This window comes from Balaenoptera borealis (genome assembly GCF_965194805.1).
Source record: "Balaenoptera borealis genome assembly, chromosome: 21".
Classification (NCBI taxonomy): Eukaryota; Metazoa; Chordata; class Mammalia; order Artiodactyla; family Balaenopteridae; genus Balaenoptera; species Balaenoptera borealis.
Window position 1 is genome coordinate 11,442,150 of NC_138880.1, and position 23,167 is coordinate 11,465,316.

Sequence of the window (23,167 nt, forward strand, 5' to 3'; positions counted from 1 at the left end):
GGTCGTTGATGACCTTTGGGTCACCTTTCCAAGAAGCACTTGGGAAGCTCTTGCAGAATACTTTTTGAAGGAGTGTGGCAGCAAAGAGGAGAGAGACAGGAAGAGTTAAATCAATTGCAAGTCAATGATGCATATAAATTCATTTGCAAATATTATTTTATTGATAAGCTTGCATCAATTCACTCCTTCCTAGGTTGAAAGAAGGAGGAAAAATTAATCCTATAATGTGAAAAGAGTGTGACAAGTTTGTGAACAAAACCAAGAGCGTATAAACAAAGAGAGAGTGATAAATGTTTGTGGCATGGTGAAAGGTGACCACTAAAAATGTGAGAGATGGGATTTCCATCAACATTTCATTGGGCTCAGAATCATGCCATGTTTTTGGTATGTTTTGTTCGGTTAGTTTTTTTTTCTGCAATGAGAAACAGATAGGTTTAATTTACAAGGTCAGCCTTAGCAATATTACATGCACTTTGTAACTGCAGCATAATTACATTAAAAGGCAAAGGCAATTTTCTTCAGGTATGGCCAGCCACTCAGAGGATTGGTATAGGAAAGCAATAGGGCACATTTAGTCAGTGTCAGGCCATAGCGTTTGTAGATTTCCAATACTCAGTCAAAGCATAAAATAAGTTTTCAAACCCTAAGAGCAACAAGAATTTAATGTTATTAATTCTGTGATAATAATAATAATATTAAATACATCCTTATGTGGCTGATAGGTGCCTTTCAGCTTTTAGGGAAAGTAATTCTAATAATGGTTCCCATTTCATTTTCACTTGTACATATAGCACTTTTCACAATTCATTCAATTTTTCTCCCCAAGTCATAATAATCCTGTGAATTGAGAACAGGTGATATTATCTTTATTTTTAAATGGGAAACAGACTCCTAGAAGAGTTGCTGAGTGACTAGCTGAAAGTTACCAGTTATCTTGTTGCAGCAGTTCCAGAGTGAATGGAGAGATATCAAGACATGCAGATTGGGACTCAAGGCAACGTGATGTTAGGACCATGTTGAAGCTGGGAGAGGTAAATTGTTGGGTAGACTTTCACTCAGAGAGAACTACATGGACTGGGGTGAGGGTTAGTCTTCCAAAGTATTGATAGATAGCTGGACAAATGATTGACCCAGGTTCAGGCTAAGGATGGAAATGTGCAGAAGGTTAATTTCACAGGGTGCCAAATTTGGGAATGATTTAAAAGAGAGTTCTAACATACGCTCTCCTTTCAGCACAAAGATGCCAAGGCCCAGAGAATTATGAGCTGGGTGAGAGCCAGCTAGCCCACTAACCTAGCTTACTGCTTTCTCCACTACCCTGAATCCCACCTCGGAGTCCTCAAGAGAAAGAACATAAACTTGGTGGAAAGACAGGTGGTGTGGTTCAGAAGCTCATCTCCCATCAAAATTCAGAGGATGGGGAAGAGTTGTTTCCCTAATGCCATGGGAACAATTGTTCTGGTCAAGTAACAGCGTAAAGGGTACTAAAGTAAAGTGAAAGAGAGTCAAAGCCAGAAGGAGGATATCTCAATGTGTTACTTGCTACAGACACTCTTGATGAATCACGGAGCTAGGCATTGGGATGTATCCTATGTTCTCTGCAAACATACTGAAATATTTGGAAATCTTCTGCAGTGTTGCTGTAATTTGTCTTGATTTGGGGAGAGGCAGTCAAATTTTTAAAATTTCAGATACTTTCCAGTAATAGATAACTCTCTTTGGGGGTTGGGGGTGGAGCCGGGAATGCAACTTCTGGCTGATTTATTTCCATTAGAGCAAGACACAAATAGCCTTGTTTATTATTAGTCGTAGTTATTACACTATTCATAATCTGTTTTCCCACAAGAACAGTATTGCAATGATGAATGACAACATATATATAGAACAAAACGAATTTATTGCAGAATGCATTTCCAGTGATGTGAACGAGAAATTAGGTCTGCAATATGTTTGAGCTGTGCTGAGCAACTCCAGTTGTGCCCAAAAACTCACCTTTGAAGGAGGAGAATGAGCAGACACATTTCTAACTGATATTAGATTGCAAGCTCCCCTCTCCAAAGACAGGTCTGTGTCTTGTTCATTTATTTAATCACTAAGAACCGTATTCATATCACACAATGAAATAAATGTAGAGTAGAATATGAGGAAATGAAAGTGAATTTTTTATTATGATTCCCCCCATCACAATGACTAACATATCAATACATTGAGTGCTTACTGTGTGTTAGAATCTCTTCTAAGTGCTTCACATATTTTAACTCAGTAATCCTCATCATTAATAAGTGAATATTATCACCCCCACTGAATATACAAAGAAAACTCGGCACAAAGAGATTGTGTAATTTGCAAGATTAAATAACACAACTGAATAAATTGTTGATCTAGGATTTAATCCCAGGCATGCTGACTATAGATGCTGCTACCTTAATCACTACACACTCCAGCTTCCTGTGCGTGTGCGTGTGTGCGTGTGTGTGTGTGTGTGTGTGTGTGTGTGAGGGTATATTTTCCTCCAAATTTATAATAACATACTACTCTAATTTAATGTATGAGCTTCCTTTTTCCTCATTGAATTATGTTGCAAATATTAAATTCTTACTTTTGTATTTTACTCCATTGATGTCTATCTCTTCTTGTGTAAGTACCGTGCCATAGCTCCATAAAATATTTTAATATTTGCTTGTACCATCCCTTCTCATTTCTCTTATTTTTCAAATAATTTTTGCTATTTCTCCACATTATTCTATCTTTCCTTTCTTGTTTTCAGTGTATTTTCTTGACTCGGGAAAAACTCTTCTTCCTCCAGAGTATGGAGACCTTGGGCCAGGAGCATTTCTTTAAAATGATTCAGGAAGTATGAAGGCCAAGATGGACTCTGAGGCCGATACCCTTTGGATGGGAATAGAGGTGCGGGGTGTTAGGTGTATGTGAGGAGCTGGGGTCTTACCACTCCAACCTTGCCCTATTCAGTTGTGTGTGTGTGTGTGTGTGTGTGTACACACACACACACACACACACACACACACACACACGTATTTTCTGGGCTTCATTTGACATCTTCTCTGGATCCAGGAAGGGGGAAGGATCTTCGAAAGCAATTATTTTAGTTCACAAAATAGTTACTCTGGGTCGAGGGAACCTGATTGTTCTCTAGGCTAATATGTCCTTGAAAAGATGGTAGCAAATATGAAGAGGCCAATGAAATGGTAGAAAAATGATTGCGAGTGTTTCAATTATCTTTCTTTTTTTAAAAAAATTATTTATTTATTTATTTTTGGCTGCATTGGGTCTTCGTTGCTGCTCACAGGCTTCTCTAGTTGCGGCGAGTGGGGGGCTACTCTTTGTTGCGGTGCGTGGGCTTCTCATTGCAGTGGATTCTCTTGTTGTGGAGCACAGGTGCTAGGTGTGCGGGCTCAGTGGTTGTGGCTCATGGGCTCAGTAGTTATGGCACGTGGGCTTAGTTGCTCCACGGCATGTGGGATCTTCCTGGACCAGGGATCGAACCCGTGTCCCCTGCATTGGCAGGCGGATTCTTAACCACTGCGTCACCAGGGAAGTCCCTCAATTATCTTTCTTATGGGATAAGGCTTGATGATACTCAGCAGAGTCTTCTTGCAGTTTGGGGACTGTGGGTGGGAAGGATTGGTTTGGGGGAAGGGAGGTGGGTGTTTCTTCTGTTTTGATGGTAATAACTACAATTTATTGCATGCTTACTATATGCTAACTGTATGATAGTCTAAGAGCTCTACATACCTTATGTCTTTGTGTCCACCCAATTCTGTAAAGTAGGTAGTGCCATCTTCTCTTCACAGATGAAGAAGCAGAGAACCAGATTAGCTGGGTGACATAACTCATCAGAGTATTACAACCGGTATTTCAGAGCTGGGTTAAAATCTAAAGTCTTTGTGATTTACAAGGCCTCCACAATCTGGCCTTTGCTTAAATATCAGCCTCATCTTGTGCCACCTAAATTCAACCACACAGGACTTTTTTCCAGTTCCTTTTTAAAATTAATTAATTAATTAATTAATTAATTTAGTTGCGCCGGGTCTTAGTTGTGGCAGGTGGGATCCTTAGGTGCGGCTCACAGACTCCTTAGTTGTGGCATGCGAACTCTTAGTTACAGCATGCATGTGGGATCTAGTTCCCTGACCAGGGATCGCACCCGGGCCCCCTGCATTGGGAGTGTGGAGTCTTAAGCACTGTGCCACCGGGGAAGTCTCTCCAGTTCCTTAAATATGTCTTGTTGGCTGTGGCAGAGGCATTGCTTGCTATGTATTCCCCAAAGCATTTCCTTTTCTTCCCAAGCACACAGAAAACTTCCTTTCTCAGCCTTCCCTGGGATTTCAGTGGGACCATATGACCAAAAGGATGGGAGTGGAAGTGATATGCAATATTCCCAGACCTGGCCCCTAAAGCATTTCACATCTTTGACTCTGTTTTCTGCTCCCCATCTGCACAGCTGGATTGTAGAACCTCAAGTTGAGCTCCTGCTTCACTACTTGGACAAGAGCCACCCAGGTCAGCTGCTCAAAGAGCTGTGATATGAGAGAGAAACTTTTATCGGATAACTAGCTGAGATTTTGGAGTGGTTTGTTACAGCATCTAGTATTACTAATGTAACTAAATCACTTGCTCTAGACTAGAGGTTGGCAAACTTGTTTTCAGTACAAGGCCGGGTAGTAAATATTTTAGGTTTCCCAGGCCACACAGTCTCTTTTGTAACAACTCGACTCCGGCGTTGCAGTGTGACAGTGGCCTTAGATCATACGTAAGTGAATATGCACGGCTGGGTTCCAATAAAACTTTATTTACAAAAACAGGCTGTGGCCCCATTTGGCCTGTGGACAACAGTATACCAACACCTCTAAAGGACTAGAACAGCATGCTGGTCTCTGTTTCAACTTCTCTTTCTCTGTCACTCCCAGACTCTACCTACCCTTTGCCTGGCTACACTGTTACAACTTCAGTTCCATAGGAGGCTGTTTCTACTCCCCCCCCCCCACCATATGTCTGTTTCCCCCTCCAATTAGGTCAGGACCCATTATCCTATGTTCCCATAGTGGCCACCTCAACTTTCTTTTTCATAATAAGCCTTCCCTTTACAATGATTTTCAATGTCTTTTCTGCCTTACTATGCCAAGAGCTTCAGGAGAAAAAGAAGCTATTTCTACTTCATTCCCTGTTTTATCTCTAGAACCCAGCCCAGGCCCTGAGACAGAGTCCATGCTATAAATACTTGTTGAATCAATGGGCAATTCACTGCCTTCAATGATGAACCATTTCCTTCAATATATAGAACTTGTGGAGACTCATCCTTCCTCTCTCTTCCCTCTCCTCTCCCTCCTTGTGCCTCAGTCCTTGGGCTTAATACAGCTAAAAGGAAACTAAACCCACAATTACCATTTTATAGTCACACTCTTGAATGGAGAAAATACCACAGAGATATTTACCCTCAGGCATATTTCTTTGGTGTAAATACTGACCTTGTCTTCACCTCAGGCAACATTTCTTCTTCAAGACCATAAAGCATGGGATGTCTTCTCATAAAAGTCGATCTCTGTCACAACTCTGAAAGCTTATTCCATCTCAAGCCCCATAAGTGGGAAGAGGCTATTTCTGAAATTCTGTCATCATATCGCTCCAACACCTATAAATCTGAAAAGCTTTCCAACTTTCCTCAATATTGTAGATATTAGGTGATTGGACCACTGCACATGATCAAATACAGTTTCACCGTACACGAAAAGAGAGGATAGGAGAACAGGTATTCTATTTTCAGGATAAAGAATAAATACAAGAAATAATGGCAGCTTAGAACAGCATAAGATCAAAAAGATATGTAACAGAAAGTCAAGTAAGATGAGTTTGTAGTTCTGTTAAGTGTTTGGTTTGAGCTGATAAACTGTCAAACAAACAAACAAACACAAAACTCTGGGAGTTGGAGAACTCAAACACTGTCATGGGCACATTCACAGCGCAGCTAAATTTACCGGGGCTACAAGCTGAGTGGTGAGCAGTGCTTCTGGGTTCCCCATGGGTTCCCAATGGCATCTGTGAACCTAAGAAGGGAAAGACAAGTTTGCCAATCTGGAAAGAGTCCAAAGGCATTTTACTCAAAAGGTGGCCTCAGCTTCCTCTTTCCTTATCACGTGGTCAGGTGGAGCGTCAACAGGAGCTTGTGCAGGTGAGTCAGGGATGAGTTGAGATGGGCAGCGTCAGCACCTAAGGAAGTCTTGCAGGGTTCGTAGCCATTTTCATCTTTCAATCTAAGAAGTCGTTTTAGAAATAGCTTAAGTATAATATCTTTTGGAGAATAAAACAAAATTAGTACTAATTTTCATACAGGAAAGCTGCACAGGTCCTAGGTTGGGAGTTTATGAAAGACTATCTGGCCCCAATTCATTTACAGAAATGAATCCCTCCCCCTCCCCCCTCATCTCCCTGCATATCTGGTTTCTTAATAGCAGCTGGAATCTTTACCTCTGAGAAGGAAGATAACCAAAGCCTTCTAACTACATGATCATCAGTCTGTCCCCAGAACCCAGCTCATCGTAATGTGCCATAAATATTTGCAGAATTTATGAATGAATGCTGTTGGCTGACTGATGGAATGAATGGATGAAAGTGGGCTGTCGAAGAAAGCTCAGATAACGCTGGCCCCAAGTCCCTCCTCTTCTCTCTTTCTGATACCATTTCCCACTTCCACAATGATCATCTGTCAAGTGGCTTTATAATAAACACAACCACTAGCTCTTATGCAACACTTTCCACGCCTTATTTTAAGTGAGCCTCTGGCCTCAGTTTTCTTGGGTGATTTGCATGTGCTCATGTTGACCCAGGTGTCAGTCAACAAGTAATCGCTACCTTCACCCTCCTGTGAGTGGGACACCTGTGTGATGGCGATTCTGCTCAGCACTCAAAAGACAGAGGAAAAGTTGTCAGGTTTTGAACATCGATAACTGAATACAGAGACCTCAGCCAGTTGCGTTTAAAAAGCAAGGCTTTGAATTATGCTTTCTGATGGAATTCAGTGTGATCATTAGGATAAGCAAACACATCAGGCCTTCAATATATATGCTGAGCCAAATGTAATAAAGGAAGAAAGAGACTTTTTTCCCCTCCACTCTGTCATTTTGTTTTGCAACTCTAAGCGTTACTGCACGCTCCAATTCTCCAGAATAACACTTAATTCTTTAGCTAAAACGCTGTATTAGACATATTTCAAGCTAATTATTTGGCATTATAAGATTATATTCTGTTCTCTAATAGCTTTGCATCATAGAGAGCCGCAGTGATTGCCAAAGATTAAAAAATATAATAAAAGACAACGATTAGGGACTTCCCTGGTGGCTCAGTTGTTAAGAATCCGCCTGCCAATGCAGGGAACACGGGTTCTATCCCTGGTCCGGGAAGATCCCACATGCTGCGGAGCAACTAAGCCCGTGCGCCACAACTACTGAGACTGCGCTCTAGAGCCCGTGAGCCACAACTACTGAGCCCCCATGCCACAACTACTGAAGCCCGTGCACCTAGAGCCCGTGCTCCACAACGAGAGAAGCCACCACAATGAGAAGCCCGTGCACCGCAACGAAGAGTAGCCCCCGCTCGCCACAACTAGAGAAAGCCCATGTGCAGCAACGAAGACCCAACGCAGCCAAAAATAAATAAATTTAAAAAATAAATAAATTTTTAAAAATAGTAAAAAAAAAAAGTAAGACAACGATTATCAGGCTGGGTTACCCGGGCTCATTGCTGTGCGGGACTGAAGGTCTGCTTTGGGCAAATCTTCTTATGCCCTGCTGCACAGATGCTGGTTCTCCTAATTAAGTCGTCACGTTATTTTCTTTCTTACTTTTTAAAAACCAAGTTTATTATTTTTCGATTATGGCAAATTTAGCGAACATCACACAGTAAATATAAAAATGAAAAAGCCACACTCCTCCCTTCCCACCACCATTAATTCAAACTGCAAATATTTACTGACTATCTGCTATGTGTCAGGCTCTGTTCTAGGCACTGATATTTTTGTGAATTTCTCAATACCCATTTCAGCTGAAATTTAGAGGATCTCTGTGTAAAATGTCCTTTAATGAAAATGTAACTAGGTGACACTTGTCTTTAGTCGTCTGTCCCTTTATTCTTGGCCTCAGTCCTTCCAAAACTCACTTCCTTCTCTACTTTTCAGAAATTCCCTTCCCAGCACATTAGCACTCTGCAGTCCTGTCCTCTTGATGCTGACATAAAACTTGCTTTCATGAATAATTCTGATAAGAGTTCATGACAAGCTAAAACTGAATCTGGTAGTTCCTGGATTTTGGGGGCACAATAAAGGCAGTTTTTCCATTGAAAAATAAAAAGAGCATGTGTTTACCTCTGCTAATACTGCATGAGCTAAACAAAACAGGGACTTGCTGGGAATTTCTATCAGTCTTTGATGTATAAAAGGAAGAACTATTATTACTCAACTACAGTTTGATAAACAAAATCTTTGCAAACAATTTAACCAAGTGGTAAAGATAAAAGCTCATCCCCTTAATGAAATTTCTGGCACAGAACTGAAGGTAGATGTGAGGGTTCCCTGGTCCCTGGTAAGCAGGTTCCTACTGCCGTTTATAGGTAGTGCTGGTCTTGCCTAAACATTTCGTATTTTCCATTGCAGTAGAAAGAGCGGGGAGCAAACTGAGTGTGGCAAGGGGGATTGTTAATGACTTGCTTTCCTGGATGCTGTGCCTGGCGCTGACAACATGGAAACCGACCCAATGTGCTTAAAGGATGTCAGTCATCCTGCTGAGAGCTGACCCCAAAGCTTGTCCATTCTATAGCTCCAGAGCCTTCTTTGGGTGTTTGGAGGATTGAGCTGCTCAGAGATCAAACAGAAGAGCCCTTCCTCCAGAATTTGAATATCAAGATTTTTCTCTAAAGAGATTTTTCTTCTGGGCTTCTCTGGGCTGCTATTAATTTGCAACCCAACTGAGTGGGTGAAAAATGTCTTTTGATCACATAACAACATGTGGTCATCAGAACACTGGTGGCATTCAACCACAAAGGGAGACCGGGGAGGGAGGGAGGAATCTCAAAGTGACCTTGGTGACAAAAGGAACTTCCTCAGTGAAGCATGTATCTCAGGCGAGGGTATCACACAATGAGGGAACTGTGACCAGCTGACATTTCATCTGTGAGTCGCTGCTCAAGTATTTGGAGAGGATGCATTGATCCCACTCTCCTGGAAACCCCCAAAAGCTCTCATAAAATGCCTGCTTTCATTTAGCTTTTGTTAAAACAACTAAAATACCCTTCTCATAATTGTTGGGGCAGCTCAACAACATAGTCCTTTCTTTCCCAGCTTGCAACTCAAACAAATATTGTTTCATTTACTTCTTGCGGGTTCCCCAGCCTCATACCAATGTGAATGACTTTTCACGTTGAAAGGCATTTCCCAGGACTCCCTGAGGGTGGCAGTATTGTTCACGAGTCAGTGACTAGTCTTCGAAATTAGGCTCTCGCTAGGGAAATGATTTAACGAGCAAGGCTTTACGCTACCAAAATGAGCAAGTAGATGATGAGGGATGAGCATTTGTTTGAGCCCACAAAATAACTAATGCCCCCAGAGCCATCCACTCCAATGTGTATATGAAGTGCAAAAATAAAGGATGAAACCGAAAATGCTCGTCAACAGAAATGTATGGATGAAAGTGGCGATGCAAATACTATTTCAAATAGGCTCAGTTCCAGATAATTACTTAATACGAGCTTACTACCCACAGTGCTTTAGGGTCTATGAGTTATCCACAGACAGCTGGCTGGGCAAATTCAGATGATGTCACTTCACCAGGAATTTTCCAGGAGGAGACAAGAGGCTGTTGCTCTCATCCAACTTAACTCTCCAAGAATTTGCAATCCTTGTGGCTTATTAGTAAACACCCTATTGTCCTTTGAGCTAAGTCATTTCAAGGTCATGTAGCAAGAATGCCCTCCCAAGATATTTCACACTTATGCTTATGTGAATAAAGCTTCTCAGAATGATCCAGAGTGGAATTGAGCAATTAGAATTCAGTGAAACTCACTGGTAATTTTAAATGAGAAAAGAGTCATTACCCTTAGTATTGATTGGAAAGGGGGCATCCCTTTCTGGGCACAGTCAAAAATCAGTCACTGCCTGTAATCATGTTGCCCATGATCGTGTTTAGATATACCTGGTGATGACATCATAGTGTCACTTGGGAACTTGGTAAATGATTGATGTCAGACCCTGAGTGGAAATTTCAAGAGGATACATTGCTAGTAGATGAAAGGGCAAAGCTGCAGTTGAGTTTCTACAAACAGGTCAGGGATGTGAGGAAAACCCCTCAGTATGGAAAGCTGGGAATATCCAGGTCTTCCCAGAAGACTTCAGTTTGAGAATTCCCAGACTTTAGTTGAGTCACTTCTGCCTTTTATTGTGTGTGGTCATTGGGGTTTTCCAGTTTTCTAGAACTCTGAGAGAGAGGAGGCGCAGATGATTCTATTTAAGTGACTAAATGTGGCAGCCTGAATTTTTCCCCTTTGCATCGCTTGATACATCGGTGAGTTGCCTGAAATTGTGTTCCACATCAATGCCAGCCATTTACTGAGTCACCCAAGAACTCTACTTCCTGGATACCCCTGGTAATAATTTAGGAAAAGTTTTCTAGAAAGAAGTGCCATTTATAGAAAAATCCAAGTTAATAAATATCTTATATTTACCGAGTGGCTACTAAATACGAGATACTGTTCTAGGCGCTTTATGTGTGTTAACTCGTTTAATCCTCATGCCATGCTGGGAGGTAGGTACTAACATTATTTTTTGTTAGGCAAGGAGACTAAGGCTCAAAGGAGCTCAGCTCGCCCAAAGCCAAGACTAATAAGGGACAGAGCTGGGATCCTTCTCGGAGGAGAGCGCAGATAAATTTATGAAACCATTGAATGGGCTTGTGACTTTATTAAATGTTCTTTAACTTGTGATTTTAGGTTGAAAGAGGATGGTTGGTTAGCTTGGTGATATCATGGTGCTGATTGTGGCACAATCTCAGATAAAATCCCTTGCTTGAAGCCCACCATTCTGAAAATGTGCATTGGCCAAAAGGGGATCAGATGGTAAGAACGTTGACGGGCTGGAATTAAACCAGATTACGCAGGGAAAAAGAATAGCATCCTTTTTCCTTTAGAGGACAGTGTAGGAAGGCCTATACCTAGAGATGACCAATTGATTTAATGGCTGTCACCCCTGTGGCCCACCAGTGAGCTCATTGCCCAAAGCTGTGCCTGCTTAGTGCCAGAGCTGCTGCTTCTGCCATTACTGGTGTCCCTGCGTCCCCAACAGAGTTCCCAAAAAGTACCAGATTTTTGCTTTCTTCCCACAAATGAGCTGTGGAAGATGTGCATGTGCCCAGCCATGGACCACACAGCTGGATGGGTAATTCCTTGAAGGGGAGGAATGGGGAAATATGTGCCAGCCACCTGATATGTAAACAAGAAAAGACCCCACGACTTTTAAAGAGATACCTTCTGGGTAAGTTGAAGGTCAGTCTACAGCTTAGTAGACTGTCCTTTCCTGGGTGCCGCAGTCCCCTCTGTGGTATCCAGAGATCGCTGGCCTGCCAGCCAGCCTTCAAGGACCAATCCTGAAATCAATGTTGGGACTATGCCAGCAGAGATTCCGACTGGTTTCTTTAGTTAGATTTAGTTATTTTACAGTAACTGTGGAACTGGGGGACTCTCCCTCAAACTCATTGGTCAGTCTACGCGTGGACTATGCAGTTGCAAGCAAGCAGGGGCAGGGAGGAAGTCAGAGCTCCGTGGGGCTTCAGACAGTAAGGATGGTCTGGGACAGGCCTCTGCTATTACAACCATTTTTGGCATCACAAGTATGTGCAAGTTATACCAGAAAGTTAATATTATAAACGTAGTGAAGGAACACAGGGCCTAAATTGGCATTCTCAGCATAGCACTTGTATAGGAAACACCTGGGAGATTAGTAACAAATTCAGATCCCTGAGTCACACTTGTTGAATCAGGGATGCAGTCCCCTAGCATACAGGCAGAAATCAGGAGAGCTGGTTCACGATTTAAAGGGAGCTGTGGTTCTCAAAATGTAGTCCTCAGACCAACAGTATGAGCATTACCAGGGAGCTTGTTAGAAATACAAATTCTTGAGTCCTACTTTAGACCTACTGATCAGCAACTGGGGATTGGGCCTAGCAAGCTGTGCTCACCAAGCCCTCCAAGTGATTCTGATGTATTTGCTAACGTTCGGGAACCACTGGAGTAGAGAGTTCTCTATAGGCCTATAATGACACAAATCAGCTATTGAATCAGAAATATGTGGGGATGGGACTCTGGGATCTGTGTGTTTATTATGCTTCCCTGGTGATTCTGTTGTATACTTGTTTGAGAACAGCTGATCTAGAATAACAAAAGCTTTCTTCTTCGTGTGTCTTTTGCCAAGGCACTTCCGCATCGTCTCCAAGGCTAAGAACCAGATCCTTCCTCTGGTTACTAAAAACCTACCTACCTGGGAAAAGGGCAGGATAGAGACACCATTCTGTATGTCCTTTACAAGCTTGGTGTGGATACATATATATAAGTGTGTGCATGTGTGTAAGTATATACGTGTGTGCAAACATTCAAAATAATGATCAACCTCTGCCCAAAAGACTACTATGCCTAAAAATTAACCAATTCCTCCTTCACTTTATTACACTGCCCAAAATTTTACCAATTAGAGGTATGTTTGGGTTAACAAGCATCTTTTCAAATTCAGATATGAAAGTATGAAAGGAAAATTTCTACCCTGAGAACTTTGGCCCCTTTAAATGCACATGGCACTTCCCTCCAAGTGATGGGGAAACTATGTCAAAACTCACCGTGGCTGTTGGTGCAGTGATTCCTTTCTTCTGGGCTTGGCTTCCTTCTCTCTGTCTGCTCACGTCATCCTCTTTGCTCATTGCCTCGCCCAGCTCCTCCTCCCATTTTGACTCTGAATCTTAGTTTTTACTTTTCTTTTGGCTACTAGATTTTAGTTCTGTTTGTTGATGTTGTTTTGTTGTGGTGGTGGTTTTGCCATAATATTCTGAATTAGAAATTGATTCCCTTTGGGACAAGACTTCAAAAATTGCTCATCTGTTTCACATGCTGAGACTATGGATATGAAACTCCTTTCTCCCTCAAGTGTAGGCAGGTTGGGGTGATTGGTGTTTTTATTTTTAGTCCCTTAAAACACGCAGGGCGTGTCCATGAGTACGGCCAGGGGAATCATAAGGAAAGTCACTGCCACCTTGTGGCTCTAAAATTCCTCTGACTTGCCCCACTGTCCTCACCACTCCCATTTTCTGTCTCCTATGTCATTGGTTTCCTAGTTCTCTCTGATTATTTTGACTTTGTGCCTTGGCTCCACCATCTTCTTCCTTTAAAAAAATAGCAACCTTGGACTTTGCAAAAAGTCCAAAAAAAAAAAAAAAAAAAACCTGTACCAGCTCTGAGAGGGATCATCCTTGAAGTTCTTCTGCCTTGGCTCTGGGCCTCACTCAGCACTAGTCTTTCCCAGCCCCCCGGCCCCATGTACATCAGTCCACTTTGACAATAAATGAGTGCCGATCCCTTTCCTCTAAGTTCAGCTTTCAAGTCACTGAAGGCAACAGTCTCCCTGCAACTGCTCTTCTCCTGCTAACCAATCCCAGTTCCTTCATCCATTCCTCATATGACCTCCTCATTGAGTCTCTTCACCACCTGATCATTCTCGACTGGATACACTCTAGTTTGTCCATACCTTTCGTGGTGTGTGGGTCCCAGAACAGAACAAATCAGCGTAGCATCAAGGGTACCATCATGTCCTTTGTTCCATACTAATATATTTATTTAACAGAGCCTAAGTGCATATTCAAAATTCTAGCGTCGCTCTCACAGCACTAACACTGTTAGTGAAAATCCATAAGCCTTTCTCTACTGCTGTGCAGACAAAACCCATCCTTTCTGTAATTGGACACTTCTGGTTCTTTGAAGTCCTTTAAAATCTTCCTCCTAAAAAAAAACCCAGAAAACAACTTGATACCAAGTATTGTTAAAAGATAAACTGAGGCATATTAAAATATAAACTGAGTCATATTAAAAATTTTTGGGAGTTTACTTGAGCAAAAATCAACTCAAATCCCGCAGCATCCAATCTATCAGATAGAAAAAAAGCTCTGAGGAGCTGTACGAAATGAAAGACTTTTATAGACAGAAGGGAGCAGGAACAAGGAAGTTATACTATGTGAAAAAGCAGGTTGGTTATTACAAGGTTACTTTCCTTTAGGAGATGGCAAGGAGTCTAACGGGCAGATTACTTAACTAGTGCTGATAAGATGGTTCCTGATTGACTGGTTTAAGATTCCATTTCTAGAAGAGTTGAAACTTTAATTAAACTTTGTTTTGGTGATATAGGGCTTAGCACAAGTGACTCCATTTTGGGCCTGTTGGTTTGTTTTTAACAGTACAATACAGTGCTTTTCAGACTATGTTTCAATTGAACCTGGAGTTCTCCTGACTACACTTCTAAAATTAATCCCTTTGATTTCTTTTTAATTCACTGAATAAATTAAGTTGATAGGATTTTCTCAAGATTTAACTCATATTTTTTCCTAACACATTTACATCTGAGGCCACCTATTTAATAGTGCTCAACTGACCAAGTTAAATAGTTAAATTAGCTTTTTTTTTTTTCTTCCCAAAAAGCAACATGACTTCCAGGTACTTTCCCCCTAAAACAACATTAAGAACCTGCTATTCAATGTATTAGGTATTCCCCCCCCTCCAACATATAGTTCGTGCATCTGATCAAAGTGGTACCATCTGTTATTGATTAAATTGCTGAAAAGACCTCCCCGATGCAGACGAAATGCATTAATTTATTCTCTTTGGTGAGGTCGTTCAGTGAGTGGGAGTTTACCCTTTGTCTCTCTCTCTCTAGACATTTCTATTTCTTCTCTAAGGATATAGTGAGGGCCTTTGTCAAAGGCTTTCCTGCAATTCAGATTCATCTGAAACATTTATTTCATCATCTGATAGGGTGGGGGGGGGAGAGAGAGTGTGTGTGTATGTGTTTGTGTGAGTGTATGAAATCACTTGGGTACGGTTTGTTCTTGATGGGGCCCATGGTTTCTCCCAGTATTCTCCACGTCCCCTTGTATGTGCTCACAATTCAACCTATTAATATTCCATTGCAGAAACTTGTGTGGATTTGATATCAAGCTCACTAGTTCTTAAATGACAAGCTCCATCTGCATCTTTTTTAGATAAGTGGGAACACATTTATCTAGTCTCCATAATTCCACAAAATACTGTACATTCTTGAGGAATACTATACCACAATATGTGGGTTTTTTTTAAACATCTTTATTGGAGTATAATTGCTTTACAATGGTGCATTAGTTTCTGCTTTATAACAAAGTGAATCAGCTGTACATATACATTTATCCCTATATCTCCTCCCTCTTGCGTCTCTCTCCCACCCTCCCTATCCCACCCCTCTCCGTGGTCACAAAGCACCGAGCTCATCTCCCTGTGCTATGTGACTGTTTCCCACTAGCTAGCTATTTTACATTTAGTAGTGTACATATGTCCATGCCACTCTCTCACTTCGTTACAGTCAGGGAACCAAACCACTTCAGCGATGCCTGGGGCTGCTTTATTAGACCTTACACATTTATCAATATTTATTCTACCCTTTTCAGAATAAACATCATGCTTGCTGACAGAGCATTCTAATGCAAAATCCAAACTGAGTTCTTTTCTCCTCACTGTCATCTGTCAATACCACATCAGTAGCCCAGGTGGCTGATAAATATATTTCTTGTTATTTGATTTACTTTCAATATAACACCAACAAAAAAAAGGTGTGTTTGCTCTCTTAGCATGGTTGACATTTCTCAGCTATTTGACAGTTTCAGATACTTTAATATCATCCTTAGAGATTCAAGCCAGTTCGTTCTCTTTTCTTTGCATGTGGTCTCCTCTCCCCCCCCCCCCCCCCCCCCGCCCTGCCCCCTGCACTCCCTTTTGCATATACCTCCTGGAATTTGAGTTTCTAGAGACTTCACTGTTCAAGGACATTAGTCTCTTTAGCTATGCCGTCTCTTTGTTTCTTATGGAGATCATTTGTAATTTTATTGTCAAGATGCAATTTTTAAAAATTTGTCCACTCTCATGAATCATCTTCACGTTTGTCACGTCAGGCATGACGTAAGGCGGAGGGAGGTACTTGGAGTTTTCTTCTGCATTCAGCTTGTTTTCTCAAGTGCATTTGAAATGAGGTTAAGAAGCACATATCCTTCCACACAAAAAATGAAAAATTACTAGAAATGGGGCTTTAAAATCCTCCCAGAAATGCATTAGTTGATTAAAAATAACTAATGGCATTTCAATACAGTTTTAAGGAAAAGCGTTTGAAAACCTCAGATTTCAGAAACCACCTGGTTCCATCCATGACGTTAGGCCCTGCCTAACCCCAACCCTGCTTTGCTGCCAGCAGTACTAACCTGCTCCCTCCTGACAACTCTGTCCCTGGGCTTTTTTTCCCTGTTCCCGATTTCAGTGCTTTTATTGGAACTAAAGCCGGTCCCTGATCCAGGCAGTCCCTGGAACCATGATGCTCCGCACGTAATTTCTGAAATGCCCTTTCTGAGCCGCCCCTACCTTTCAGCATCTTTCATATTGACCCAAAGGATTTGCTTTGTTTACAACTCAGGCATGCATCTGATGGAACCACCGGTGGCCCACAGTCCTGCCCCTGCCCCTGCCCCATCTCCGTCTTTGTGTCTTGACATCAGTCTAGATTTGTCTGTAGTTTACTGTTATCAAAGAAAGTGAATATTCCGATGTTAGGCTGCTTCAGACTCATTGAAGAGTTCTCAGTGCATGGAGTTTCAGAAGGAGGGAACATTGACTCTCCTTTGGAATCAACATAAAATCATGTTTTCTCTAAAAAAGTTTAAAAGAAATCAATGACTATATTCAGGTTCTAGGCATTTGACAGGATTTACAGTTTTTCACAACATTGAATTGATAAACATTTTGAAATGTGAAGTGTATACTTGTCCACGGGAAAAAGAATATAGTAGAATAATAGAAGTTCCTTCTTTGATGGATGCAATATCAAATATAGAGTTTGGGTGAGATTTTGGTCTTCTTGCCGAATATTTTTATCAGTAAAACTGATTACCAAATACAATTTGAATATCCCAGGAACTAGACTTACATTTAAAATTTTCATAGCGGTCCCTTCTTTCCATTTTAGAGGGGAGGAAACTGAAGTTTGGGGAGGTAATTGGAATGAGGTCCTCCAGCTAGTAACTTCTAGACCTAGAAAGTAGGGTGATTAGCCATTTCAGTTAGCCTGAGATTTTCCAGGATTTAGCACTCAAAATCCCACATCCTGAGAAACCCTCAGTTCCATGCAAACCAGGATAAGTGGTCATGCTACAAGTGAGCCCACAATAAACTTCTGAAGCCCATGTTTTTTTTTTCCTTTAACTGCCAACCTATTTTGCTTCTCCTGAGCTCTGCAATATTCCTATGAAACACTTCAATATTCCTATAAAACAGTGATTATCTTTTTAGTTCCTTTGTGGTCTACCAGTGAATTTTAAGACCATTCACCTTTGACGTACCAGGACTTTTTCATAACTTACTACTTTCTTCTTTGTCTAACTTCCTACTGAGTCAAAACACTTAATATCCCTAAAATATCCCCTTTAATATGAGTGGCCTTATACTGCTGAAGACTTGCTTTCTTGGTGAGAGCTTGTTTGAATTTAACTCATAAACACAGCATCCTGGAAAGAGGCAAAAATCATGGTGTTAATTCTCATTACAAAATTTTCAAGTCTTTCTAACGTTTCTTTTGGTAGTTTGATTAGAGAATTTTTTTAAGTTATTAAAATAAGTAAGTCATGGCAATATAACCTAGAGCATGGTTGTTAAAGTTAATAATACTGTAGAGCATATTTGAAAGTTGCTAAGAGGGTCGATCTTAGAAGTTCTCATCACAAGGAAAAACAATTTTGTAACTATGTGAGGTAATCAATGTCAGCTACAGGACTTTTTTGATTCCTCAGTGTGGATTTTGATCTTTTCACATTTCATTAACTCAGCCTTTCCTTGTTAGATTCTTAAATCATAAACTAGAATTATTACTACAAAATTTTCATGAACTCAGAAGAAAATGATGCCTTTCCGTGTATAAAATAAGAATTTTCCATTTCAATGTGAAAAGTCTTATGATCAACTCTATGTCAATAAAATTTTTAAAGGAACTCTTGGGGGTGTGATGGTCATGTGGAGGATACGGCTAAATGTTCACGTTAAACCTTCTCAACCAATTCTAGCTGATAGAAATCGTCCCCGTCCTTGTTTGGCCTAGAGATGTTCAGATTTAGTAACAGCAGTTGCTTTTTGATTCAGTATCAGTGTGACGCGGAGCCTCCTAGTTGCGTTTCTACCTGCAGAGCACGGTGATGTCCCGTGTTTGCCGTACGGGTTCCACGGCAGGCCAAAGAGAATCAGAACGATAGCAGAGGGTGATTAAAAGGATGATTTCTTGTGGTCCACGACTTTATAGCTCCTCCTCTGTCTCACCCAGTGTTGCCGGAGAAACATCCACGAAGAGCGTGCAGAAGTCAGGCATCTCTGGAGAGATTATCTTAAAGACACATTCCATTTTCAATACACTGTGACTGGGGGCTTGTTTTTGCTGGGGACTGGGTTAGAGTGGTGACCAGTACAGCTCTTCTCATCCCTCGTGGGCCTTTTGAACTAGAGAGCGAGCCCTCTGCTTGTCTCTATGCTAGAAAGTCAACACTCATACAACAAAGGATCAGTGAACTCCTACGAGGTACCAAGCACCATACTAGGCATTGCAGATATAGAGGTACGTATGAAAGGGCCATTGTCCTCAAGGAATACTTAAAGCATACTGGTGAGAACTAGCATAATAGATAATTACTAGAAAGTGTGATAAGTGTTCATATGGGGGAAGAAGAGAGCGTTGCAGAAGATGGAGAAGGGCGTAGTGATTTGGACAATTCTGTTTGACACGGAGTGAGATCAGAAAAGAGGGCTGGCAGTGGGAAAGTAGGTTGGTAAAGGGGTGAAGTGGCTTTCTGGGGCCCAGACCAGCTCTGGCCAGCTGTGAACAGAGTGGAGAGCGGGGCCACGGGGAAGACTCCGCCTTGGGCAGGCCTTGCTCCTGCCGCTGCTGTCTCCCGGGGCCTTGCCCGCATCTGTCAGCTGCCTGTGATGTGCTCCCACCCCCACTGAGCTGAGAAATGAGTTTGGGGGCCAGATTCCCCAGTCAGATGTTCGTTAATCTCATCCAGTGGCTGCTTACATTTTTTTCAGTCTTCCTCCCCCTGAGCAAGAATACCTACAGTTTGTTCAGCTGTCACTCTGGATTCTTCTGTCTAACATGCTCCTTGCGAGGGGCTCTCTTTTATCTCAGGGCCTTGTGTGAAGTTGCGTTTAGCTCCATGAGCATCTGCAAAGCCTGGAGCCAGGGGTTCCAGTCTGAGGAAAGTTCCCCTCACAGATCTCACGTTAGGGAAGCCAAGCCAAGGGCTTGGAACACGAATGACAACAGCACACTGCCACTTCCCTTTATCCTAGAGGACAGAGCTGCTGGAATAGGGATGGGGAGGGTGGTGATAAACTAAGCGTTTTGATATTTAAAGTGTTTTGAGATAGGAAATATATGCAATGTGGATTAACTTGCATCCTGCCGGTACTGGATACTTTTCATGTATGCGTTCTCCAGGTACATGACAAGAAGGTGACAGAAACAGCTACAAGTGGACTTCATTTCAAATACCTTCTTAGACAGTGACAGGAATACAAAGCCCACCTTCACAAGCTTTGTCAACAGAGTTATATTAATCTTTTCAAATGATCTAGATTTTCCATTAGCCCTTTTAAATAATGTCACATTAACTGGGAGCATCAGAAGCAGGGGAGTCTAGGAGTATTTGTATTTGGGTGTCTGAGTTACTAAGGCAGACAATACCACCTTCAGAATGCAAGATGCTTAGAATCTTAAAAGACTTAAAAATAAAGCAAGGACATATGGAAGCAACAGCAGGTCTTATGCTCAGACTGGGAATCAGTGCAGACCATGGGGCGTCTGGAGCGTCTCCCAGCTCTGTCAGGCTCCCTCTGCTGTCCACGGGGGTGATTCCTCTAAAGGCAAGGAGGGGTGGGAGTCCTCCCCCTTGTAGTTTTGTTGAGTAGGGACGGCAAAGCTGTTTCTTTTATCCTTTAAACATAGAATAGCCTTAATGAAACGATACAACATTGGTTGAATCCCACTACTCTAACCCAACAATTGCTTTTCTGTCTCCAAATTTAATCCATAGCTTTATTCCCACATGTACATTTTTTTTATGTTGTTGCCCTATTGCATAAGGAATTTTATGATTTGCTTTTAGGAAAGGAAAAATTCAGTAACATTATTTCAGGGACATTTTCCATATTGTTAACAAAGGCTTCAGGTTGATCATGTTTAATGATTGAATAATACTCCATTGACCAGATGCTTCATAATATATAAACCAATTCCCTTGCTGTTGGACATTTAGGAAAACTATTATTTTTGGCAGGCTTCTGCTTCGGCAGAACTCCCAGCTGTGTGGGCTGAGATGGAAAAGATTAATCCAGGGCAAGGCAAGATTTGATGCTGGAGAGCATGTGTACAGGATGCCAAAATTTAGTCCACGGAGCAGAAGTGGGGTTGGGAGCGAATCGGCATTAGATATCAGGCTAATAGGGAAGGAACTTATTTTCCCACTCCTTCTTGTTTTATTTCTTCATTCCCTTTTATCTCTACTCTGCAATCCTGTTTCTCTCACTCTTCCATAAATAACCATTCCAAAGTGTTTTCCAGAAGCGGCTCTCCAGAGGTCATTTGTAATTCCAGGGAGGGTCATTGAGACAGGCTTTCTGCTGGGCTCCTGCCAGCATGGGGGTGAGGAGTGGGGAGAGCGCAGGGAAACCCTGGGCAGAAGTACCAAGTGGATAAGATTGCTTCTGCTGGAGTTTACCTTCTCATAGATAAGAGACATGGTCTTTACAATCAGCTTTTTCGTTAGTGAAGTTAGGCTGAGCTACGGTAATAGGAGCCATCAAACGTCTAGTGACCAAGGACAAGTAGTCTACATCTTTGTCTCCTAATGATACAAGGCTGGTGTTCAGGTCAGTGGATGGCTCTCCTTCATGCAGTCACTCTGCTCTGCTCTCTTCAACATATGACCTCTAGGATCTCTGAATATCTCCATCCCACAAGAAGGGCAAAAGAGAATGAAGGAATATGAATGGAAGGTTGTATAGACCTGGTCTGCAAGTGGAGATATGACACCCACTCTCATCCCACTGTAGAGAACAGAGCCTCCCAACTTCAAGGGGTCCTGAAAAATGTGATTCCCAAAGACAGAACAGATTTGCGGGCCATTAGTGATATTTGTACAGTTAGTAGTACCTGAGACATTTTGGCCTCCCATCTGCCTTTCTTCTTTGTCTTATTTCTCAACTGGTTCAGAATTTTTGCCAAGAAGTGTACTATTTGAGAATCTCTACAAAGACTCCAACAGAAACTATTTTGGCAATGAACCAGTATTAATGATATGAGTATACTTTCTCAGCAATATTTGTTGGAGTGGAGGAGGAGGGTTGGGGAAAGTTTAAGAAAAAGAGAGGTAGAAAGTATTTCTGTGCAGTGGAGTCTATATAAAAGTCATGAGGTCACACTCACCATGAGACCACATTCACTGTCCTCATAGGGACACTTCTTTATCATTCTCAACAATCCACAGATAGACATTTCAGTTGCAGGGGTCAACATGTATTCTTTAGCTAGTAATTTTAAATTCCAAATTTCCTATGCCTTTATATACTTCACATTCATTCATTGAATCAACATTGATTGGGTTCATGAAACAGCTTTTCTTCTAATGCAACTAGTAGTTATAAATAGTCAAAGGATATCAAAGTTTCAAAATAAAATGAAGATGAAATTGTTAGAATTAAAATGGACTATGGCTGATAGAATACTTTTGGAATAGGAGAGGTGATGGAAAAGATTGATAAAATTTTATCATGAAACAGCGTCTATTCTAGTGCAACTAGTAGATACAAAACAGTCAAAGGATATCAAAGTTTCTAAATAAAATAAATTTGAAATTATGAGATTTAAAGATAAATTATGGGGGACTTCCCTGGTGGTGCAGTGGTTGGGAGTCCGCCTGCCAATGCAGGGGACACGGGTTCAAGCCCTGGGCCGGGAAGATCCCACATGCCGTGGAGCAACTGAGCCCATGAGCCACAATTACTGAGCCTGCAAGCCACAACTACTGAACCGGCGTGCCACAACTACTGAAGCCTGAACACCTAGAGTCGAGGCTCCGCAACGAGAGAAGCTGCAACAAAGACCCAATGCAGCCAATAAATAAATAAATAAGAGGCTTAACATAAATTATAAAAAAAAAAAAAGATAAATTATGGGTTATATAACGCTTTTAGATTAGAAGAGGTGATTGAAAAAATTGATGCAATAAAATTTGACCAAAAAAATCTAAAAGAGTGCTTGAGTTCTAAAAATAGGTTGAGCAACCAAGTGACTTAAAAATAAATACTTCCTTCATAAAGATTGTTTCACTAATGGTGGGTCACAGAGAACGATCAAGTGGAGCATCCTCTAAGAGCCCAAGAGGGTGTTTGCCAACAGCAGTCTTTAGGAGCCAGGAAGAGAGGAAACTTCTTTTTGTATTTCCCCAATCTGTCCTAGCTGTTTTCCTTGCTGTGGCCGTGTTCTGATTTCTAAGCCCCTTACACTTACTAAGCAGCAATAAGTAGACCCCTTAAGCTCAAACTTGGCAGCTCTATCTGGACTGTGTGACCTCTCACCCCACAGGCTTCTAGGAATTCTGGGTGTATGAACAGGAGTCATCCCAATGGTCACCTCTCGTGTGGGTACCAGTTGTGGGCCAGGTGCTGGGTGAACCACTTTACATGCAGTATTACATTCAGTCTTCTTGGCCTCCCGGAGAGGGAGGCACTAATACTATTCCCATATTGCATATTGGTAAAACTGAGGCTCAGTTTACTGAACTTCCCTGAGGTTACATGGTAA

The 23,167-nt window shown here is 41.6% G+C and overlaps 1 protein-coding gene and 1 long non-coding RNA gene across 5 annotated transcripts in view; one reads left to right on the plus strand and one right to left on the minus strand.

The window, feature by feature from the left end:
• FUT10 (fucosyltransferase 10) overlaps positions 1 to 23,167 on the plus strand; it is a 284,562-nt gene that overhangs the window by 165,524 nt on the left and 95,871 nt on the right. The window lies entirely within an intron of this gene.
• The window catches only part of LOC309619691, a 92,355-nt gene that overhangs the window by 55,408 nt on the left and 13,780 nt on the right, over positions 1 to 23,167 (minus strand). The window lies entirely within an intron of this gene.